This window comes from Tupaia chinensis, unplaced genomic scaffold, assembly GCF_000334495.1.
Source record: "Tupaia chinensis unplaced genomic scaffold, TupChi_1.0 Scaffold000238_1, whole genome shotgun sequence".
In the NCBI taxonomy this organism is placed as follows: Eukaryota; Metazoa; Chordata; class Mammalia; order Scandentia; family Tupaiidae; genus Tupaia; species Tupaia belangeri.
In genome coordinates, this window is record NW_006159716.1 from 3,643,961 (window position 1) to 3,649,501 (window position 5,541).

Below are 5,541 nucleotides of genomic sequence, written 5' to 3' on the forward strand. Positions count from 1 at the left end.
AAATAGGAAGATTAGCACTTTATCCATGAGAAAGGGAATAATTCCTTAGAAGATAGTTTAAACCATTGAATAAAACCTAGATTACCATATTGGATTAAAATGTGGCTGTCTCTTCCCTCATTAATCATAGCACATGAGCATATAAGAGACCTCCAGTCAGCTAATAGAAAATAAAAAATGTGGGGGCCAGCGGGTGGTGTGGTGGCTAAGGCACTGGACATTCCCATGTGGCCGAACACAGTTCAAGCCCTGGACCTTGGCTTGCTCTCTCATTTTCCTCCTCTCTCTGTGTCTGTCTTTCTCTAGTCAAATTAAAATAAATGAATAAAAAATAATAATTATTTTAAATTAAAAAAATAAAACGTGGTTTCTCTGTACATCTGATGGTCCTCTATGCACATCTGTGACCTTGCCACACATCTATTATCTTGCTGGATTCCCATATGGGCTGGAAAGTTGCCATAGTGCTGAGGGTCAGCTTAGAGTGGCCATATGGTACAGAATGGCAGAGGCCATGGCGGTGTGCCTGGAATCATCTTTATTATCACCATTTCCTCTGCCAGTGGCTCTGGAGGCCTTAGGCTCCTGCTGTGCTGGCTTCTGAGCTGTGCTGAGTCTGGTGAGGAAGGTGGATGTAACAACACTTAGGGAAGACAGCTTGGGCTTTGGAAATACCCATACCAGACCTGGGAGGAAATCCCAGACCTGTTGCATCCCAGCCACGAGTCCCTGGAAAAGCAACCTCTCCTCTCTGCACTGTGAAATGGAGACCATGATGGCATCAGTGCATGGAGGTGAGAACCAGAGGCATGTGTGGTGCATTAGCACAATGCCCTAGGCACAGAAGGTACCCGGTAAAGAGGGGCAAATGTAAGAACGAGTGAGTGAACTGGCCAGCTGCAGAGATTAGCACACACATGTGAGTCCTCCTCTGAAAGGAAGCGTGATGTCGGGTTTAAGAGTGAGAGCTCTGAAACCAAGCAGCCGGGGCTCAAATCCTGACTTGGTTACTTACTTGCTATGGAAAATTTACTTAATCTCCCCAAGCCTCAGCTCCCCCTTGCATACATTGGGAATGAGGATAGTGGTATCTATCTCATGGGGTTGCTGCGAAGATTAAAGGAGTTGATATAGAGAACCCTCTCACAGAGGTGCCTAGCACAGAGTAAGTGCTCTGTACATGTCAACCACAGTGATGTTGTTGATGTGTGTGTGGATGCCCTTCCACTCCTTCCCTGCACTGTGCCCAGCCCTGTGGTAGGTCCTGTGGAGGATATATGAGAACCGTAAGACATGACATCTGGCCTCAAGGAGCTCATTGAGGAGGCCAGATGTTCATCCCTGAAGCAACGATTCTCAGGGCGGCATATGGGCTGAGTAACATTAGTACAACCAAGGACCCAGGGGAAGAGCAGATCAAAGATGTTGCAGGGAGTAGAGGAGCGGGGTAGAGGAAGGTGGGGCCGAGCAAGGCCTTGGGGAGATGGCAGTGCCTGTGTGTACTCATGGCCTGGGCCAAGTGTGCGCTCCAATTCTCACATGCCTAGTGTCTCCCTCACTGGGCACTGGGAGGCACCTCAAAATGAAGCTGCTTAGGAGTGCAGACATCTGGGTCTTTGTCTTTGCTTCATCTGTTAAAGAACGGGAGACTTTGAATGAGTCCCCTGCTGCCCTGAGCCTCAGTCTCCTTAAATGTAAAATGAGAATAACATCTAGCCTTTCAAATTCTCAGGGTTGTCAGGAGGATAAAATAAACTTGAAGGAAGTATCAGAGAGATTGTGACAATCTTCTTAGGAATTAGCCAATGTGCTGCACACCAGTCCTTGAAACTATGGAGGAGAGCTCAAATGAATGATCCTGGAAAGAAGGTGGAGTACTTTCAACCCTGCTTTTGGGAGGAGGCAGTCTCATCTCATCACAAGGGCCTGGAGATCTACTTTCATTTTGTTTTATTTATTGATTTGGTCTTGCCAGAGGATGTATATGTGAGACAGAGAGAAGAGAGACAGCACTCCCACCCTATGGGGCATGTGCACTCTGCAATCCCTTCTTCACCTCTCTAACTTTGTCTAGATTTTGTCCTCTCACATGTACCCCGCATGTTTTTCAAGCAGCCAGGGCTGAGATTCAAACTACACTGGGCCACACGGGTTCCAGCTGTCTGTGCACAGCTACCTGCACTGTGGGGCCGGCCCTCCTTTTGCCTTCATTGATAATTACTACAAAGCCTTGACATTAGCCATGAAGCATCTAGCTGGCTTCAGATTTTTCTTCCATCACAGGTATCTGCCTCTGGATGTCACAGCTGGTGAGGACAGGAGCACGGAGCTGGAAACTCCTTGGTAGGGGGGAAGAAGACATTGCTGCCCATGCCAGCCTTCTCTGCTGAGTGGTGCCATTTCTTCTCTGCCCCATGAGATGGTGGTCAGGGGTCCCCACTGCCTACTTGTCCCTGATGAGGCACCCAACTCTGCTCAACAGTTCCCCCATTTTCTTCACAGCTCATCTCTCAGCCCAGAAATCAAATTTAATCACCTTCTATCCAGCTTCTGCATTGCGATAAATAGTTGTGGTATGCTTCTGAGGAGAAGAGCAAAATCCACCGTTTAAAATATTGAGCCTCTCAGAAATAATTATTCATGAGGTTTTTGTGCATGCATTAGCGTTTTCCCTCGAGGCGGAGGGCCGCCTGCTGGAACAAACTTAGCCACAACTTGGCCTTTCTTTCCCTGTTTTCTTTTTTCTTTTTCTTTTTTTTTTCTTCCTTGAGTTTATGAATTCTCAACTCATTCAGGATTGAAATATTAAAAATGCTCATAAACTTGACATGGGCAGGGCCTTTCTGAGCTCACCAACAGGAGCTTCTTGATGGGGGGAAAGCCGAGAGCTGTGCTGCTAGGAGGCCAGCATTAGGGGGAAGGGGTCAGCCTCTAACTCAGAGCGCAGGTCTGAGGGGAGACACAGCCCTGCCCTCAATGCCAAACCCCATGAGTACCAAGGCTCACTTAGAGGAAAAGACAGTCTTTCACCCCAAAGCCCACCCGTCTTGTTTGGGAGACAGACAGGTAAAGGTTGCAGGAGAAGCTGTGCAAAGTGCTTAAACAAAAAGGAGCCTACACTCTTGGGACAGAACCATGGGTGACCGTGAGGTAGAGGAACTGGCCTGTCTTCCCTCTAGGCTCCGGCTCTCTGTGTCTGTGTTTTATACTGGGGGCCTAAAGAGTGATGGGAACAGGAGGAAGACAAGTGATAAATGTAGACTATCTGAACCTTGATAAAGGGTGTTTTTTACTCATTTGTTTATGAATCTGTTCATAAATATTTTTGAAGATCATTTCAATTCTAATACTTGGCAAAATCTGAGGGATAGAAAGGGTGAACAGGCATAATCCCTGCTCTGGAGAGGCTCAGGGCTGTGTGGAATTTTTAGCATTCTCAGTTGGTATTTTCTGAGCTTTAGAGCAAAATTTGCCTGATGGTCATCTGGTCCTGTTCCCCACTCCAGGTATAAAGGCTGCTTGGGCAGAGAAGTGGGCCTTCCAGGAAGGGATTCTAAGACCTACTACCTCTTCCTGAGTCTATCCTTCACCCCAATAAGGGATTCCTGTTTATATTTGATCAACTTCCTTACATCCCTCTTGCTAGAAAATAATATCTTTTTCATTTGAGGGTGTTATGGAGAGTTGATCATCCCCCTTTAGAGCCCCCCACCCCCTCACACATACCTATTCTTCATTCTTGACCTCTCCTTAGCGCACCAGCCCAGCATCTCTGTGGTTCCTGCACATCAAAAGACCCTGAAGAAGAGTATAAGATAGCTTTCCAGGTGTCCAGAATCCAGAATAGTCACTTCGCTGTGCAAAGCTGAACACCTGTGTGTTGTTGAGGGACTGGTGGGAATGGTGAATCAATGATGCTCTTTGGAAATTGGAGCAATTCCCTAAGAAATTAGGACCTGTGGAGCCTGTCTTGAGGGATCTGGGAGAAGTGATCACACATGGGAAATGAGAATAACATCCAGGGGCCAGCAGATGGCGTAATGGTTGTGTCACTGGACTCCCATGTAGCTGACTGCAGTTTGAGTCCCGGACCAGGTGGCTTAAAATTCACACTGGGTGCATGTGCATCCATGCCCAAGATCCCAGGAAGAGAACGGAGGAGAAAGGATTGTGGTATGGCCATATCTCTGGGGACTGATTTCTTGCTTTCTGTCTCTCTGTCTCCCTGGGAGCACATGCAGTCTATAGCAAAAATCTCTCTGTCTCTAAAAAAAAAAAAAGGGCGAGAGAGAGAATAATGTCTGTAGAAATAACTGTCTTTGGAGCTGGTAGAGACATTGGGATAGCTGAGTTAGGGTATAGGTCAAGCTGCTATAACAGGCTCAAAAGACAATGGCTTGCCAATGATGATTTCCTCTGCTATGGTACACCATTCTATAACCTATTCCATTTGTTTACACCTTCCTGTATCTGTTCATCATTTTCTCCCAAACGCTTCACACACACACCCTGTGCAGTTCCTGCTCTCTGCCATTACTCTCTATACTCGATGCCATGAATCTTTCAATTTCTAACAGTGTGTGGACATTCAGTATATGTTAACTGGAGACAAAATACTTGTTTTTTACTTAGCATGATTTTTTTTCCCACTTAGCATGATTTCCTCTAGGCTTGTCCTTTATGTCAAAGGACAAATTATCATGATTCTTTATGACTAAGTAGTATTACATTGCATATATGTGCCACATTTTCTTAACCCATTCATCAGTTTTGGGGACTTAGGTTGATTTCATAGACAATTCAATAGACACCCCTACCTCTCAAAAAAAAACCATGCAAAATTATTATCGAATATGTACAATGTAATGCAGCGTTCAGTGTTGAAGAAGATGAATATGTCTGCATCTTTGGTTTGATTATTACACACTCTGTGCACACTTTGAGAAACCATAGTGTACTCCACAATGATTATATGCAGATCAAAAACACAATTAAAAAAAAACAATGGCTGACATAACAAGGGAATTTATTTCTCTCTTATGAGGCTAGAGGCTGGTGGATGGTCTTGGCCAACTACTGTTCCAGCCTGGGGGCAGGGGGGGGGATGCAACTCTGCCACTGTCAAGATAGGTCTTCCACTGCGGGGTCTAAGACAGCTGCTCCAGTGGTAGACTTTCTCCAGTCTATAGGAGGGTCAAGAAAAGTGACAATTGGGAACCAACAGTTAGCGTAATGACTATGTCGCTGGACTCCCACGTAGTCAACCACGGTTCGCGTCCCGGACCCGGTGGCTTAGAACTCACGCCAGGCATGTGTGCGTGCATGCCCAAGATCCTGGGAGGAGGGAACCAGCAGTTAGTGTAATGGCTATGTCGCTGGACTCCCACGTAGTCGACCGCAGTTTGCATCCCGGACTCGGTGGCTTAAAACTCACGCTGGGCGCGTGTGCGTGTGTGCCCAAGATCCCGAGAGGAGAATGGAGGAGAAGGGATTGCGGCGTGACCATCCCCCCTGGGGGGTGATTTCTCGCTTTCTGTCTCT